This window comes from Ambystoma mexicanum, chromosome 7q (assembly GCF_040938575.1).
Source record: "Ambystoma mexicanum isolate Mex_15411 chromosome 7q, UKY_AmexF1_1, whole genome shotgun sequence".
NCBI lineage: Eukaryota > Metazoa > Chordata > Amphibia > Caudata > Ambystomatidae > Ambystoma > Ambystoma mexicanum.
In genome coordinates, this window is record NC_090941.1 from 1,137,874,130 (window position 1) to 1,137,893,698 (window position 19,569).

Sequence of the window (19,569 nt, forward strand, 5' to 3'; positions counted from 1 at the left end):
ATAATTGCATTTGCGCATCAGGTGCTCACCTAACAGGAGTTCTTTCTATTTTTCTTTAGTTAGTAAGTGCTTCCATGTTAGGTGAGCAATTGTTGCAATATCTCTACTACAGAAAACCATCTCTCTATACTTTCAAAATCTTCACCAAGCAAGCTCAGAAAAGAGCGGGACAAATGTGGGAGGAGCTACTTAATGGTTTGGTGCCTTGAGGGCCTTTCAAGGGATAAAAAGGTGGGCACTTCTTCCACAGTGCCCATAGCAGGAACGGCCTCGGATGAGAACAGTGATGCAGGCCAACTGGCTGAACATTGCAGTTTTGAATTTCAGATGTCTTGAAACCTCATAGAAATACAGCTTCAAGCTTGTAAGTGCTTACCTATTGAGGTTGAAGTTCTGTTAACTAAACAACAGCTCTGGAAGTGTATGTTATAATATTTAGGATGGATTGCATTTGAACATCAGGTGCTCACCTAACAGGAGTTCTTTCTATTTTTCTTTAGTTAGTAAGTGCTTCCATGTTAGGTGAGCAATTGTTGCAATATCCCCACTACAGAAAACCATCTCTCTATACTTTCAAAATCTTCACCAAGCAAGCTCAGAAAAGAGCGGGAAAAATGTGGGAGGAGCTACTTAATGGTTTGGTGCCTTGAGGGCCTTTCAAGGGATAAAAAGGTGGGCACTTCTTCCACAGTGCCCATAGCAGGAACGGCCTCAGATGAGAACAGTGATGCAGGCCAACTGGCTGAACATTGCAGTTTTGAATCTCAGATGTCTTGAAACCTCATAGAAATACAGCTTCAAGCTTGTAAGTGCTTACCTATTGAGGTTGAAGTTCTGTTAACTAAACAACAGCTCTGGAAGTGTATGTTATAATATTTAGAGAATAATTGCATTTGAGCATCAGGTGCTCACCTAACAGGAGTTCTTTCTATTTTTCTTTAGTTAGTAAGTGCTTCCATGTTAGGTGAGTAATTGTTGCAATATCTCCACTACAGAAAACCATCTCTCTATACTTTCAAAATCTTCACCAAGCAAGCTCAGAAAAGAGCGGGAAAAATGTGGGAGGAGCTACTTAATGGTTTGGTGCCTTCAGGGCCTTTCAAGGGATAAAAAGGCGAGCACTTCTTCCACAGTGCCCATAACAGTAACAGCCTCAGACAAGAACAGGGATGCAGACCCATTGGCTGAACATTGCAGTTTTGAATTTCAGATGTCTTGAAACCTCATAGAAATACAGCTTCATGGTTATAAGTGCTTACCTTTTGAGGTTGAAGTTCTGTGAACTAAACAGCAACTTTGGAAGTGTATGTTATAATATTTAGGATGGATTGCATTTGAACATCAGGTGCTCACCTAACAGGAGTTCTTTCTATTTTTCTTTAGTTAGTAAGTGCTTCCATGTTAGGTGAGCAATTGTTGCAATATCTCCACTACAGAAAACCATCTCTCTATACTTTCAAAATCTTCACCAAGCAAGCTCAGAAAAGAGCGGGAAAAATGTGGGAGGAGCTACTTAATGGTTTGGTGCCTTCAGGGCCTTTCAAGGGATAAAAAGGTGGGCACTTCTTCCACAGTGCCCATAGCAGGAACGGCCTCGGATGAGAACAGTGATGCAGGCCAACTGGCTGAACATTGCAGTTTTGAATTTCAGATGTCTTGAAACCTCATAGAAATACAGCTTCAAGCTTGTAAGTGCTTACCTATTGAGGTTGAAGTTCTGTTAACTAAACAACAGCTCTGGAAGTGTATGTTATAATATTTAGAGAATAATTGCATTTGAGCATCGGGTGCTCACCTAACAGGAGTTCTTTCTATTTTTCTTTAGTTAGTAAGTGCTTCCATGTTAGGTGAGCAATTGTTGCAATATCTCCACTACAGAAAACCATCTCTCTATACTTTCAAAATCTTCACCAAGCAAGCTCAGAAAAGAGCGGGAAAAATGTGGGAGGAGCTACTTAATGGTTTGGTGCCTTCAGGGCCTTTCAAGGGATAAAAAGGCGAGCACTTCTTCCACAGTGCCCATAGCAGGAACAGCCTCAGACAAGAACAGGGATGCAGACCCATTGGCTGAACATTGCAGTTTTGAATTTCAGATGTCTTGAAACCTCATAGAAATACAGCTTCATGGTTATAAGTGCTTACCTTTTGAGGTTGAAGTTCTGTGAACTAAACAGCAACTTTGGAAGTGTATGTTATAATATTTAGGATGGATTGCATTTGAACATCAGGTGCTCACCTAACAGGAGTTCTTTCTATTTTTCTTTAGTTAGTAAGTGCTTCCATGTTAGGTGAGCAATTGTTGCAATATCCCCACTACAGAAAACCATCTCTCTATACTTTCAAAATCTTCACCAAGCAAGCTCAGAAAAGAGCGGGAAAAATGTGGGAGGAGCTACTTAATGGTTTGGTGCCTTGAGGGCCTTTCAAGGGATAAAAAGGTGGGCACTTCTTCCACAGTGCCCATAGCAGGAACGGCCTCGGATGAGAACAGTGATGCAGGCCAACTGGCTGAACATTGCAGTTTTGAATTTCAGATGTCTTGAAACCTCATAGAAATACAGCTTCAAGCTTGTAAGTGCTTACCTATTGAGGTTGAAGTTCTGTTAACTAAACAACAGCTCTGGAAGTGTATGTTATAATATTTAGAGAATAATTGCATTTGCGCATCAGGTGCTCACCTAACAGGAGTTCTTTCTATTTTTCTTTAGTTAGTAAGTGCTTCCATGTTAGGTGAGCAATTGTTGCAATATCTCTACTACAGAAAACCATCTCTCTATACTTTCAAAATCTTCACCAAGCAAGCTCAGAAAAGAGCGGGACAAATGTGGGAGGAGCTACTTAATGGTTTGGTGCCTTGAGGGCCTTTCAAGGGATAAAAAGGTGGGCACTTCTTCCACAGTGCCCATAGCAGGAACGGCCTCGGATGAGAACAGTGATGCAGGCCAACTGGCTGAACATTGCAGTTTTGAATTTCAGATGTCTTGAAACCTCATAGAAATACAGCTTCAAGCTTGTAAGTGCTTACCTATTGAGGTTGAAGTTCTGTTAACTAAACAACAGCTCTGGAAGTGTATGTTATAATATTTAGAGAATAATTGCATTTGAGCATAAGGTGCTCACCTAACAGGAGTTCTTTCTATTTTTCTTTAGTTAGTAAGTGCTTCCATGTTAGGTGAGCAATTGTTGCAATATCTCCACTACAGAAAACCATCTCTCTATACTTTCAAAATCTTCACCAAGCAAGCTCAGAAAAGAGCGGGAAAAATGTGGGAGGAGCTACTTAATGGTTTGGTGCCTTCAGGGCCTTTCAAGGGATAAAAAGGTGGGCACTTCTTCCACAGTGCCCATAGCAGGAACAGCCTCGGATGAGAACAGTGATGCAGGCCAACTGGCTGAACATTGCAGTTTTGAATTTCAGATGTCTTGAAACCTCATAGAAATACGGCTTCAAGCTTGTAAGTGCTTACCTATTGAGGTTGAAGTTCTGTTAACTAAACAACAGCTCTGGAAGTGTATGTTATAATATTTAGAGAATAATTGCATTTGAGCATCAGGTGCTCACCTAACAGGAGTTCTTTCTATTTTTCTTTAGTTAGTAAGTGCTTCCATGTTAGGTGAGCAATTGTTGCAATATCTCCACTACAGAAAACCATCTCTCTATACTTTCAAAATCTTCACCAAGCAAGCTCAGAAAAGAGCGGGAAAAATGTGGGAGGAGCTACTTAATGGTTTGGTGCCTTCAGGGCCTTTCAAGGGATAAAAAGGCGAGCACTTCTTCCACAGTGCCCATAACAGTAACAGCCTCAGACAAGAACAGGGATGCAGACCCATTGGCTGAACATTGCAGTTTTGAATTTCAGATGTCTTGAAACCTCATAGAAATACAGCTTCATGGTTATAAGTGCTTACCTTTTGAGGTTGAAGTTCTGTGAACTAAACAGCAACTTTGGAAGTGTATGTTATAATATTTAGGATGGATTGCATTTGAACATCAGGTGCTCACCTAACAGGAGTTCTTTCTATTTTTCTTTAGTTAGTAAGTGCTTCCATGTTGGGTGAGCAATTGTTGCAATATCCCCACTACAGAAAACCATCTCTCTATACTTTCAAAATCTTCACCAAGCAAGCTCAGAAAAGAGCGGGAAAAATGTGGGAGGAGCTACTTAATGGTTTGGTGCCTTGAGGGCCTTTCAAGGGATAAAAAGGTGGGCACTTCTTCCACAGTGCCCATAGCAGGAACGGCCTCAGATGAGAACAGTGATGCAGGCCAACTGGCTGAACATTGCAGTTTTGAATCTCAGATGTCTTGAAACCTCATAGAAATACAGCTTCAAGCTTGTAAGTGCTTACCTATTGAGGTTGAAGTTCTGTTAACTAAACAACAGCTCTGGAAGTGTATGTTATAATATTTAGAGAATAATTGCATTTGAGCATCAGGTGCTCACCTAACAGGAGTTCTTTCTATTTTTCTTTAGTTAGTAAGTGCTTCCATGTTAGGTGAGTAATTGTTGCAATATCTCCACTACAGAAAACCATCTCTCTATACTTTCAAAATCTTCACCAAGCAAGCTCAGAAAAGAGCGGGAAAAATGTGGGAGGAGCTACTTAATGGTTTGGTGCCTTCAGGGCCTTTCAAGGGATAAAAAGGCGAGCACTTCTTCCACAGTGCCCATAACAGTAACAGCCTCAGACAAGAACAGGGATGCAGACCCATTGGCTGAACATTGCAGTTTTGAATTTCAGATGTCTTGAAACCTCATAGAAATACAGCTTCATGGTTATAAGTGCTTACCTTTTGAGGTTGAAGTTCTGTGAACTAAACAGCAACTTTGGAAGTGTATGTTATAATATTTAGGATGGATTGCATTTGAACATCAGGTGCTCACCTAACAGGAGTTCTTTCTATTTTTCTTTAGTTAGTAAGTGCTTCCATGTTAGGTGAGCAATTGTTGCAATATCTCTACTACAGAAAACCATCTCTCTATACTTTCAAAATCTTCACCAAGCAAGCTCAGAAAAGAGCGGGACAAATGTGGGAGGAGCTACTTAATGGTTTGGTGCCTTGAGGGCCTTTCAAGGGATAAAAAGGTGGGCACTTCTTCCACAGTGCCCATAGCAGGAACGGCCTCGGATGAGAACAGTGATGCAGGCCAACTGGCTGAACATTGCAGTTTTGAATTTCAGATGTCTTGAAACCTCATAGAAATACAGCTTCAAGCTTGTAAGTGCTTACCTATTGAGGTTGAAGTTCTGTTAACTAAACAACAGCTCTGGAAGTGTATGTTATAATATTTAGAGAATAATTGCATTTGAGCATCAGGTGCTCACCTAACAGGAGTTCTTTCTATTTTTCTTTAGTTAGTAAGTGCTTCCATGTTAGGTGAGCAATTGTTGCAATATCTCCACTACAGAAAACCATCTCTCTATACTTTCAAAATCTTCACCAAGCAAGCTCAGAAAAGAGCGGGAAAAATGTGGGAGGAGCTACTTAATGGTTTGGTGCCTTCAGGGCCTTTCAAGGGATAAAAAGGTGGGCACTTCTTCCACAGTGCCCATAGCAGGAACGGCCTCGGATGAGAACAGTGATGCAGGCCAACTGGCTGAACATTGCAGTTTTGAATTTCAGATGTCTTGAAACCTCATAGAAATACAGCTTCAAGCTTGTAAGTGCTTACCTATTGAGGTTGAAGTTCTGTTAACTAAACAACAGCTCTGGAAGTGTATGTTATAATATTTAGAGAATAATTGCATTTGAGCATCGGGTGCTCACCTAACAGGAGTTCTTTCTATTTTTCTTTAGTTAGTAAGTGCTTCCATGTTAGGTGAGCAATTGTTGCAATATCTCCACTACAGAAAACCATCTCTCTATACTTTCAAAATCTTCACCAAGCAAGCTCAGAAAAGAGCGGGAAAAATGTGGGAGGAGCTACTTAATGGTTTGGTGCCTTGAGGGCCTTTCAAGGGATAAAAAGGTGGGCACTTCTTCCACAGTGCCCATAGCAGGAACGGCCTCGGATGAGAACAGTGATGCAGGCCAACTGGCTGAACATTGCAGTTTTGAATTTCAGATGTCTTGAAACCTCATAGAAATACAGCTTCAAGCTTGTAAGTGCTTACCTATTGAGGTTGAAGTTCTGTTAACTAAACAACAGCTCTGGAAGTGTATGTTATAATATTTAGAGAATAATTGCATTTGCGCATCAGGTGCTCACCTAACAGGAGTTCTTTCTATTTTTCTTTAGTTAGTAAGTGCTTCCATGTTAGGTGAGCAATTGTTGCAATATCTCTACTACAGAAAACCATCTCTCTATACTTTCAAAATCTTCACCAAGCAAGCTCAGAAAAGAGCGGGACAAATGTGGGAGGAGCTACTTAATGGTTTGGTGCCTTGAGGGCCTTTCAAGGGATAAAAAGGTGGGCACTTCTTCCACAGTGCCCATAGCAGGAACGGCCTCGGATGAGAACAGTGATGCAGGCCAACTGGCTGAACATTGCAGTTTTGAATTTCAGATGTCTTGAAACCTCATAGAAATACAGCTTCAAGCTTGTAAGTGCTTACCTATTGAGGTTGAAGTTCTGTTAACTAAACAACAGCTCTGGAAGTGTATGTTATAATATTTAGGATGGATTGCATTTGAACATCAGGTGCTCACCTAACAGGAGTTCTTTCTATTTTTCTTTAGTTAGTAAGTGCTTCCATGTTAGGTGAGCAATTGTTGCAATATCCCCACTACAGAAAACCATCTCTCTATACTTTCAAAATCTTCACCAAGCAAGCTCAGAAAAGAGCGGGAAAAATGTGGGAGGAGCTACTTAATGGTTTGGTGCCTTGAGGGCCTTTCAAGGGATAAAAAGGTGGGCACTTCTTCCACAGTGCCCATAGCAGGAACGGCCTCAGATGAGAACAGTGATGCAGGCCAACTGGCTGAACATTGCAGTTTTGAATCTCAGATGTCTTGAAACCTCATAGAAATACAGCTTCAAGCTTGTAAGTGCTTACCTATTGAGGTTGAAGTTCTGTTAACTAAACAACAGCTCTGGAAGTGTATGTTATAATATTTAGAGAATAATTGCATTTGAGCATCAGGTGCTCACCTAACAGGAGTTCTTTCTATTTTTCTTTAGTTAGTAAGTGCTTCCATGTTAGGTGAGTAATTGTTGCAATATCTCCACTACAGAAAACCATCTCTCTATACTTTCAAAATCTTCACCAAGCAAGCTCAGAAAAGAGCGGGAAAAATGTGGGAGGAGCTACTTAATGGTTTGGTGCCTTCAGGGCCTTTCAAGGGATAAAAAGGCGAGCACTTCTTCCACAGTGCCCATAACAGTAACAGCCTCAGACAAGAACAGGGATGCAGACCCATTGGCTGAACATTGCAGTTTTGAATTTCAGATGTCTTGAAACCTCATAGAAATACAGCTTCATGGTTATAAGTGCTTACCTTTTGAGGTTGAAGTTCTGTGAACTAAACAGCAACTTTGGAAGTGTATGTTATAATATTTAGGATGGATTGCATTTGAACATCAGGTGCTCACCTAACAGGAGTTCTTTCTATTTTTCTTTAGTTAGTAAGTGCTTCCATGTTAGGTGAGCAATTGTTGCAATATCTCCACTACAGAAAACCATCTCTCTATACTTTCAAAATCTTCACCAAGCAAGCTCAGAAAAGAGCGGGAAAAATGTGGGAGGAGCTACTTAATGGTTTGGTGCCTTCAGGGCCTTTCAAGGGATAAAAAGGTGGGCACTTCTTCCACAGTGCCCATAGCAGGAACGGCCTCGGATGAGAACAGTGATGCAGGCCAACTGGCTGAACATTGCAGTTTTGAATTTCAGATGTCTTGAAACCTCATAGAAATACAGCTTCAAGCTTGTAAGTGCTTACCTATTGAGGTTGAAGTTCTGTTAACTAAACAACAGCTCTGGAAGTGTATGTTATAATATTTAGAGAATAATTGCATTTGAGCATCGGGTGCTCACCTAACAGGAGTTCTTTCTATTTTTCTTTAGTTAGTAAGTGCTTCCATGTTAGGTGAGCAATTGTTGCAATATCTCCACTACAGAAAACCATCTCTCTATACTTTCAAAATCTTCACCAAGCAAGCTCAGAAAAGAGCGGGAAAAATGTGGGAGGAGCTACTTAATGGTTTGGTGCCTTCAGGGCCTTTCAAGGGATAAAAAGGCGAGCACTTCTTCCACAGTGCCCATAGCAGGAACAGCCTCAGACAAGAACAGGGATGCAGACCCATTGGCTGAACATTGCAGTTTTGAATTTCAGATGTCTTGAAACCTCATAGAAATACAGCTTCATGGTTATAAGTGCTTACCTTTTGAGGTTGAAGTTCTGTGAACTAAACAGCAACTTTGGAAGTGTATGTTATAATATTTAGGATGGATTGCATTTGAACATCAGGTGCTCACCTAACAGGAGTTCTTTCTATTTTTCTTTAGTTAGTAAGTGCTTCCATGTTAGGTGAGCAATTGTTGCAATATCCCCACTACAGAAAACCATCTCTCTATACTTTCAAAATCTTCACCAAGCAAGCTCAGAAAAGAGCGGGAAAAATGTGGGAGGAGCTACTTAATGGTTTGGTGCCTTGAGGGCCTTTCAAGGGATAAAAAGGTGGGCACTTCTTCCACAGTGCCCATAGCAGGAACGGCCTCGGATGAGAACAGTGATGCAGGCCAACTGGCTGAACATTGCAGTTTTGAATTTCAGATGTCTTGAAACCTCATAGAAATACAGCTTCAAGCTTGTAAGTGCTTACCTATTGAGGTTGAAGTTCTGTTAACTAAACAACAGCTCTGGAAGTGTATGTTATAATATTTAGAGAATAATTGCATTTGCGCATCAGGTGCTCACCTAACAGGAGTTCTTTCTATTTTTCTTTAGTTAGTAAGTGCTTCCATGTTAGGTGAGCAATTGTTGCAATATCTCTACTACAGAAAACCATCTCTCTATACTTTCAAAATCTTCACCAAGCAAGCTCAGAAAAGAGCGGGACAAATGTGGGAGGAGCTACTTAATGGTTTGGTGCCTTGAGGGCCTTTCAAGGGATAAAAAGGTGGGCACTTCTTCCACAGTGCCCATAGCAGGAACGGCCTCGGATGAGAACAGTGATGCAGGCCAACTGGCTGAACATTGCAGTTTTGAATTTCAGATGTCTTGAAACCTCATAGAAATACAGCTTCAAGCTTGTAAGTGCTTACCTATTGAGGTTGAAGTTCTGTTAACTAAACAACAGCTCTGGAAGTGTATGTTATAATATTTAGGATGGATTGCATTTGAACATCAGGTGCTCACCTAACAGGAGTTCTTTCTATTTTTCTTTAGTTAGTAAGTGCTTCCATGTTAGGTGAGCAATTGTTGCAATATCCCCACTACAGAAAACCATCTCTCTATACTTTCAAAATCTTCACCAAGCAAGCTCAGAAAAGAGCGGGAAAAATGTGGGAGGAGCTACTTAATGGTTTGGTGCCTTGAGGGCCTTTCAAGGGATAAAAAGGTGGGCACTTCTTCCACAGTGCCCATAGCAGGAACGGCCTCGGATGAGAACAGTGATGCAGGCCAACTGGCTGAACATTGCAGTTTTGAATTTCAGATGTCTTGAAACCTCATAGAAATACAGCTTCAAGCTTGTAAGTGCTTACCTATTGAGGTTGAAGTTCTGTTAACTAAACAACAGCTCTGGAAGTGTATGTTATAATATTTAGAGAATAATTGCATTTGCGCATCAGGTGCTCACCTAACAGGAGTTCTTTCTATTTTTCTTTAGTTAGTAAGTGCTTCCATGTTAGGTGAGCAATTGTTGCAATATCTCTACTACAGAAAACCATCTCTCTATACTTTCAAAATCTTCACCAAGCAAGCTCAGAAAAGAGCGGGAAAAATGTGGGAGGAGCTACTTAATGGTTTGGTGCCTTCAGGGCCTTTCAAGGGATAAAAAGGCGAGCACTTCTTCCACAGTGCCCATAACAGTAACAGCCTCAGACAAGAACAGGGATGCAGACCCATTGGCTGAACATTGCAGTTTTGAATTTCAGATGTCTTGAAACCTCATAGAAATACAGCTTCATGGTTATAAGTGCTTACCTTTTGAGGTTGAAGTTCTGTTAACTAAACAACAGCTCTGGAAGTGTATGTTATAATATTTAGAGAATAATTGCATTTGAACATCAGGTGCTCACCTAACAGGAGTTCTTTCTATTTTTCTTTAGTTAGTAAGTGCTTCCATGTTGGGTGAGCAATTGTTGCAATATCCCCACTACAGAAAACCATCTCTCTATACTTTCAAAATCTTCACCAAGCAAGCTCAGAAAAGAGCGGGAAAAATGTGGGAGGAGCTACTTAATGGTTTGGTGCCTTGAGGGCCTTTCAAGGGATAAAAAGGTGGGCACTTCTTCCACAGGGCCCATAGCAGGAACGGCCTCAGATGAGAACAGTGATGCAGGCCAACTGGCTGAACATTGCAGTTTTGAATTTCAGATGTCTTGAAACCTCATAGAAATACAGCTTCAAGCTTGTAAGTGCTTACCTATTGAGGTTGAAGTTCTGTTAACTAAACAACAGCTCTGGAAGTGTATGTTATAATATTTAGAGAATAATTGCATTTGAGCATCAGGTGCTCACCTAACAGGAGTTCTTTCTATTTTTCTTTAGTTAGTAAGTGCTTCCATGTTAGGTGAGCAATTGTTTCAATATCTCCACTGCAGAAAACCATCCCTCTATACTTTCAAAATCTTCACCAAGCAAGCTCAGAAAAGAGCGGGAAAAATGTGGGAGGAGCTACTTAATGGTTTGGTGCCTTCAGGGCCTTTCAAGGGATAAAAAGGCGAGCACTTATTCCACAGTGCCCATACCAGAAACAGCCTCTGACAAGAACAGGGATGCAGACCCTTTGGCTGAACATTGCAGTTTTGAATTTCAGATGCCTTGAAATCTCATAGAAATACAGCTTCAAGCTTGTAAGTGCTTACCTTTTGAGTTTGAAGTTCTGTGAAATAAACAACAACTCTGGAAGTACATGGTATAATATTTAGGGATGGATTGCATTTGAGCATCAGGTGTTCACCTGACAGGAGTTCTTTCTATTTTTCTTTAGTTAGTAAGTGCTTCCATGTTAGGTGAGCAATTGTTGCAATATCTCCACTACAGAAAACCATCTCTCTATACTTTCAAAATCTTCACCAAGCAAGCTCAGAAAAGAGCGGGAAAAATGTGGGAGGAGCTACTTAATGGTTTGGTGCCTTCAGGGCCTTTCAAGGGATAAAAAGGCGAGCACTTCTTCCACAGTGCCCATAACAGTAACAGCCTCAGACAAGAACAGGGATGCAGACCCATTGGCTGAACATTGCAGTTTTGAATTTCAGATGTCTTGAAACCTCATAGAAATACAGCTTCATGGTTATAAGTGCTTACCTTTTGAGGTTGAAGTTCTGTGAACTAAACAGCAACTTTGGAAGTGTATGTTATAATATTTAGGATGGATTGCATTTGAACATCAGGTGCTCACCTAACAGGAGTTCTTTCTATTTTTCTTTAGTTAGTAAGTGCTTCCATGTTAGGTGAGCAATTGTTGCAATATCTCCACTACAGAAAACCATCTCTCTATACTTTCAAAATCTTCACCAATCAAGCTCAGAAAAGAGCGGGAAAAATGTGGGAGGAGCTACTTAATGGTTTGGTGCCTTCAGGGCCTTTCAAGGGATAAAAAGGCGAGCACTTCTTCCACAGTGCCCATAACAGTAACAGCCTCAGACAAGAACAGGGATGCAGACCCATTGGCTGAACATTGCAGTTTTGAATTTCAGATGTCTTGAAACCTCATAGAAATACAGCTTCATGGTTATAAGTGCTTACCTTTTGAGGTTGAAGTTCTGTGAACTAAACAGCAACTTTGGAAGTGTATGTTATAATATTTAGGATGGATTGCATTTGAACATCAGGTGCTCACCTAACAGGAGTTCTTTCTATTTTTCTTTAGTTAGTAAGTGCTTCCATGTTGGGTGAGCAATTGTTGCAATATCCCCACTACAGAAAACCATCTCTCTATACTTTCAAAATCTTCACCAAGCAAGCTCAGAAAAGAGCGGGAAAAATGTGGGAGGAGCTACTTAATGGCTTGGTGCCTTGAGGGCCTTTCAAGGGATAAAAAGGTGGGCACTTCTTCCACAGTGCCCATAGCAGGAACGGCCTCAGATGAGAACAGTGATGCAGGCCAACTGGCTGAACATTGCAGTTTTGAATTTCAGATGTCTTGAAACCTCATAGAAATACAGCTTCAAGCTTGTAAGTGCTTACCTATTGAGGTTGAAGTTCTGTTAACTAAACAACAGCTCTGGAAGTGTATGTTATAATATTTAGAGAATAATTGCATTTGAGCATCAGGTGCTCACCTAACAGGAGTTCTTTCTATTTTTCTTTAGTTAGTAAGTGCTTCCATGTTAGGTGAGCAATTGTTGCAATATCTCCACTGCAGAAAACCATCCCTCTATACTTTCAAAATCTTCACCAAGCAAGCTCAGAAAAGAGCGGGAAAAATGTGGGAGGAGCTACTTAATGGTTTGGTGCCTTCAGGGCCTTTCAAGGGATAAAAAGGCGAGCACTTATTCCACAGTGCCCATACCAGAAACAGCCTCTGACAAGAACAGGGATGCAGACCCTTTGGCTGAACATTGCAGTTTTGAATTTCAGATGCCTTGAAACCTCATAGAAATAAAGCTTCAAGCTTGTAAGTGCTTACCTTTTGAGTTTGAAGTTCTGTGAAATAAACAACAACCCTGGAAGTACATGGTATAATATTTAGGGATGGATTGCATTTGAGCATCAGGTGTTCACCTGACAGGAGTTCTTTCTATTTTTCTTTAGTTAGTAAGTGCTTCCATGTTAGGTGAGCAATTGTTGCAATATCCCCACTACAGAAAACCATCTCTCTATACTTTCAAAATCTTCACCAAGCAACCTCAGAAAAGAGCGGGAAAAATGTGGGAGGAGCTACTTAATGGTCTGGTGCCTTGAGGGCCTTTCAAGGGATAAAAAGGTGGGCCCTTCTCCACAGTGCCCATAGCAGGAACGGCCTCGGATGACAACAGTGATGCAGGCCAACTGGCTGAACATTGCAGTTTTGAATTTCAGATGTCTTGAAACCTCATAGAAATACAGCTTCAAGCTTGTAAGTGCTTACCTATTGAGGTTGAAGTTCTGTTAACTAAACAACAACTCTGGAAGTACATGGTATACTATTTAGGGATGGATTGCATTTGAGCATCAGGTGTTCACCTAACAGGAGTTCTTTCTATTTTTCTTTAGTTAGTAAGTGCTTCTATGTTAGGTGAGCAATTGTTGCACTATCCCCACTACAGAAAACCATCTCTCTATACTTTCAAAATCTTCACCAAGCAAGCTCAGAAAAGAGCGGGAAAAATGTGGGAGGAGCTACTTAATGGTTTGGTGCCTTCAGGGCCTTTCAAGGGATAAAAAGGCGAGCACTTCTTCCACAGTGCCCATAACAGTAACAGCCTCAGACAAGAACAGGGATGCAGACCCATTGGCTGAACATTGCAGTTTTGAATTTCAGATGTCTTGAAACCTCATAGAAATACAGCTTCATGGTTATAAGTGCTTACCTTTTGAGGTTGAAGTTCTGTGAACTAAACAGCAACTTTGGAAGTGTATGTTATAATATTTAGGATGGATTGCATTTGAACATCAGGTGCTCACCTAACAGGAGTTCTTTCTATTTTTCTTTAGTTAGTAAGTGCTTCCATGTTGGGTGAGCAATTGTTGCAATATCCCCACTACAGAAAACCATCTCTCTATAACAAAATCTTCACCAAGCAAGCTCAGAAAAGAGCGGGAAAAATGTGGGAGGAGCTACTTAATGGTTTGGTGCCTTGAGGGCCTTTCAAGGGATAAAAAGGTGGGCACTTCTTCCACAGGGCCCATAGCAGGAACGGCCTCAGATGAGAACAGTGATGCAGGCCAACTGGCTGAACATTGCAGTTTTGAATTTCAGATGTCTTGAAACCTCATAGAAATACAGCTTCAAGCTTGTAAGTGCTTACCTATTGAGGTTGAAGTTCTGTTAACTAAACAACAGCTCTGGAAGTGTATGTTATAATATTTAGAGAATAATTGCATTTGAACATCAGGTGCTCACCTAACAGGAGTTCTTTCTATTTTTCTTTAGTTAGTAAGTGCTTCCATGTTGGGTGAGCAATTGTTGCAATATCCCCACTACAGAAAACCATCTCTCTATACTTTCAAAATCTTCACCAAGCAAGCTCAGAAAAGAGCGGGAAAAATGTGGGAGGAGCTACTTAATGGCTTGGTGCCTTGAGGGCCTTTCAAGGGATAAAAAGGTGGGCACTTCTTCCACAGTGCCCATAGCAGGAACGGCCTCAGATGAGAACAGTGATGCAGGCCAACTGGCTGAACATTGCAGTTTTGAATTTCAGATGTCTTGAAACCTCATAGAAATACAGCTTCAAGCTTGTAAGTGCTTACCTATTGAGGTTGAAGTTCTGTTAACTAAACAACAGCTCTGGAAGTGTATGTTATAATATTTAGAGAATAATTGCATTTGAGCATCAGGTGCTCACCTAACAGGAGTTCTTTCTATTTTTCTTTAGTTAGTAAGTGCTTCCATGTTAGGTGAGCAATTGTTGCAATATCTCCACTGCAGAAAACCATCCCTCTATACTTTCAAAATCTTCACCAAGCAAGCTCAGAAAAGAGCGGGAAAAATGTGGGAGGAGCTACTTAATGGTTTGGTGCCTTCAGGGCCTTTCAAGGGATAAAAAGGCGAGCACTTATTCCACAGTGCCCATACCAGAAACAGCCTCTGACAAGAACAGGGATGCAGACCCTTTGGCTGAACATTGCAGTTTTGAATTTCAGATGCCTTGAAACCTCATAGAAATAAAGCTTCAAGCTTGTAAGTGCTTACCTTTTGAGTTTGAAGTTCTGTGAAATAAACAACAACCCTGGAAGTACATGGTATAATATTTAGGGATGGATTGCATTTGAGCATCAGGTGTTCACCTAACAGGAGTTCTTTCTATTTTTCTTTAGTTAGTAAGTGCTTCCATGTTAGGTGAGCAATTGTTGCAATATCCCCACTACAGAAAACCATCTCTCTATACTCTCAAAATCTTCACCAAGCAAGCTCAGAAAGAGCGGGAAAAATGTGGGAGGAGCTACTTAATGGTTTGGTGCCTTCAGGGCCTTTCAAGGGATAAAAAGGCGAGCACTTCTTCCACAGTGCCCATAACAGGAACAGCCTCAGACAAGAACAGGGATGCAGACCCATTGGCTGAACATTGCAGTTTTGAATTTCAGATGTCTTGAAACCTCATAGAAATACAGCTTCATGGTTATAAGTGCTTACCTTTTGAGGTTGAAGTTCTGTGAACTAAACAGCAACTTTGGAAGTGTATGTTATAATATTTAGGATGGATTGCATTTGAACATCAAGTGCTCACCTAACAGGAGTTCTTTCTATTTTTCTTTAGTTAGTAAGTGCTTCCATGTTAGGTGAGCAATTGTTGCAATATCCCCACTACAGAAAACCATCTCTCTATACTTTCAAAATCTTCACCAAGCAAGCTCAGAAAAGAGCGGGACAAATGTGGGAGGAGCTACTTAATGGTTTGGTGCCTTGAGGGCCTTTCAAGGGATAAAAAGGTGGGCACTTCTTCCACAGTGCCCATAGCAGGAACGGCCTCAGATGAGAACAGTGATGCAGGCCAACTGGCTGAACATTGCAGTTTTGAATTTCAGATGTCTTGAAACCTCATAGAAATACAGCTTCAAGCTTGTAAGTGCTTACCTATTGAGGTTGAAGTTCTGTTAACTAAACAACAGCTCTGGAAGTGTATGTTATAATATTTAGAGAATAATTGCATTTGAGCATCAGGTGCTCACCTAACAGGAGTTCTTTCTATTTTTCTTTAGTTAGTAAGTGCTTCCATGTTAGGTGAGCAATTGTTGCAATATCTCCACTGCAGAAAACCATCCCTCTATACTTTCAAAATCTTCACCAAGCAAGCTCAGAAAAGAGCGGGAAAAATGTGGGAGGAGCTACTTAATGGTTTGGTGCCTTCAGGGCCTTTCAAGGGATAAAAAGGCGAGCACTTATTCCACAGTGCCCATACCAGAAACAGCCTCTGACAAGAACAGGGATGCAGACCCTTTGGCTGAACATTGCAGTTTTGAATTTCAGATGCCTTGAAACCTCATAGAAATAAAGCTTCAAGCTTGTAAGTGCTTACCTTTTGAGTTTGAAGTTCTGTGAAATAAACAACAACCCTGGAAGTACATGGTATAATATTTAGGGATGGATTGCATTTGAGCATCAGGTGTTCACCTGACAGGAGTTCTTTCTATTTTTCTTTAGTTAGTAAGTGCTTCCATGTTAGGTGAGCAATTGTTGCAATATCCCCACTACAGAAAACCATCTCTCTATACTTTCAAAATCTTCACCAAGCAACCTCAGAAAAGAGCGGGAAAAATGTGGGAGGAGCTACTTAATGGTCTGGTGCCTTGAGGGCCTTTCAAGGGATAAAAAGGTGGGCCCTTCTCCACAGTGCCCATAGCAGGAACGGCCTCGGATGACAACAGTGATGCAGGCCAACTGGCTGAACATTGCAGTTTTGAATTTCAGATGTCTTGAAACCTCATAGAAATACAGCTTCAAGCTTGTAAGTGCTTACCTATTGAGGTTGAAGTTCTGTTAACTAAACAACAACTCTGGAAGTACATGGTATACTATTTAGGGATGGATTGCATTTGAGCATCAGGTGTTCACCTAACAGGAGTTCTTTCTATTTTTCTTTAGTTAGTAAGTGCTTCTATGTTAGGTGAGCAATTGTTGCACTATCCCCACTACAGAAAACCATCTCTCTATACTTTCAAAATCTTCACCAAGCAAGCTCAGAAAAGAGCGGGAAAAATGTGGGAGGAGCTACTTAATGGTTTGGTGCCTTCAGGGCCTTTCAAGGGATAAAAAGGTGGGCACTTCTTCCACAGTGCCCATAGCAGGAACGGCCTCGGATGAGAACAGTGATGCAGGCCAACTGGCTGAACATTGCAGTTTTGAATTTCAGATGTCTTGAAACCTCATAGAAATACAGCTTCAAGCTTGTAAGTGCTTACCTTTTGAGTTTGAAGTTCTGTGAAATAAACAACAACCCTGGAAGTACATGGTATAATATTTAGGGATGGATTGCATTTGAGCATCAGGTGTTCACCTAACAGGAGTTCTTTCTATTTTTCTTTAGTTAGTAAGTGCTTCCATGTTAGGTGAGCAATTGTTGCAATATCCCCACTACAGAAAACCATCTCTCTATACTCTCAAAATCTTCACCAAGCAAGCTCAGAAAGAGCGGGAAAAATGTGGGAGGAGCTACTTAATGGTTTGGTGCCTTCAGGGCCTTTCAAGGGATAAAAAGGCGAGCACTTCTTCCACAGTGCCCATAACAGGAACAGCCTCAGACAAGAACAGGGATGCAGACCCATTGGCTGAACATTGCAGTTTTGAATTTCAGATGTCTTGAAACCTCATAGAAATACAGCTTCATGGTTATAAGTGCTTACCTTTTGAGGTTGAAGTTCTGTGAACTAAACAGCAACTTTGGAAGTGTATGTTATAATATTTAGGATGGATTGCATTTGAACATCAGGTGCTCACCTAACAGGAGTTCTTTCTATTTTTCTTTAGTTAGTAAGTGCTTCCATGTTAGGTGAGCAATTGTTGCAATATCCCCACTACAGAAAACCATCTCTCTATACTTTCAAAATCTTCACCAAGCAAGCTCAGAAAAGAGCGGGACAAATGTGGGAGGAGCTACTTAATGGTTTGGTGCCTTGAGGGCCTTTCAAGGGATAAAAAGGTGGGCACTTCTTCCACAGTGCCCATAGCAGGAACGGCCTCGGATGAGAACAGTGATGCAGGCCAACTGGCTGAACATTGCAGTTTTGAATTTCAGATGTCTTGAAACCTCATAGAAATACAGCTTCAAGCTTGTAAGTGCTTACCTATTGAGGTTGAAGTTCTGTTAACTAAACAACAGCTCTGGAAGTGTATGTTATAATATTTAGAGAATAATTGCATTTGAGCATCAGGTGCTCACCTAACAGGAGTTCTTTCTATTTTTCTTTAGTTAGTAAGTGCTTCCATGTTAGGTGAGCAATTGTTACAATATCTCCACTACAGAAAACCATCTCTCTATACTTTCAAAATCTTCACCAAGCAAGCTCAGAAAAGAGCGGGAAAAATGTGGGAGGAGCTACTTAATGGTTTGGTGCCTTCAGGGCCTTTCAAGGGATAAAAAGCTGGGCACTTCTTCCACAGTGCCCATAGCAGGAACGGCCTCGGATGAGAACAGTGATGCAGGCCAACTGGCTGAACATTGCAGTTTTGAATTTCAGATGTCTTGAAACCTCATAGAAATACAGCTTCAAGCTTGTAAGTGCTTACCTATTGAGGTTGAAGTTCTGTTAACTAAACAACAGCTCTGGAAGTGTATGTTATAATATTTAGAGAATAATTGCATTTGAGCATCAGGTGCTCACCTAACAGGAGTTCTTTCTATTTTTCTTTAGTTAGTAAGTGCTTCCATGTTAGGTGAGCAATTGTTGCAATATCTCCACTACAGAAAACCATCTCTCTATACTTTCAAAATCTTCACCAAGCAAGCTCAGAAAAGAGCGGGAAAAATGTGGGAGGAGCTACTTAATGGTTTGGTGCCTTCAGGGCCTTTCAAGGGATAAAAAGGCGAGCACTTCTTCCACAGTGCCCATAACAGTAACAGCCTCAGACAAGAACAGGGATGCAGACCCATTGGCTGAACATTGCAGTTTTGAATTTCAGATGTCTTGAAACCTCATAGAAATACAGCTTCATGGTTATAAGTGCTTACCTTTTGAGGTTGAAGTTCTGTTAACTAAACAACAGCTCTGGAAGTGTATGTTATAATATTTAGAGAATAATTGCATTTGAGCATCAGGTGCTCACCTAACAGGAGTTCTTTCTATTTTTCTTTAGTTAGTAAGTGCTTCCATGTTAGGTGAGCAATTGTTGCAATATCTCCACTACAGAAAACCATCTCTCTATACTTTCAAAATCTTCACCAAGCAAGCTCAGAAAAGAGCGGGAAAAATGTGGGAGGAGCTACTTAATGGTTTGGTGCCTTCAGGGCCTTTCAAGGGATAAAAAGGTGGGCACTTCTTCCACAGGGCCCATAGCAGGAACGGCCTCGGATGAGAACAGTGATGCAGGCCAACTGGCTGAACATTGCAGTTTTGAATTTCAGATGTCTTGAAACCTCATAGAAATACAGCTTCAAGCTTGTAAGTGCTTACCTATTGAGGTTGAAGTTCTGTTAACTAAACAACAGCTCTGGAAGTGTATGTTATAATATTTAGAGAATAATTGCATTTGAGCATCAGGTGCTCACCTAACAGGAGTTCTTTCTATTTTTCTTTAGTTAGTAAGTGCTTCCATGTTAGGTGAGCAATTGTTGCAATATCTCCACTGCAGAAAACCATCCCTCTATACTTTCAAAATCTT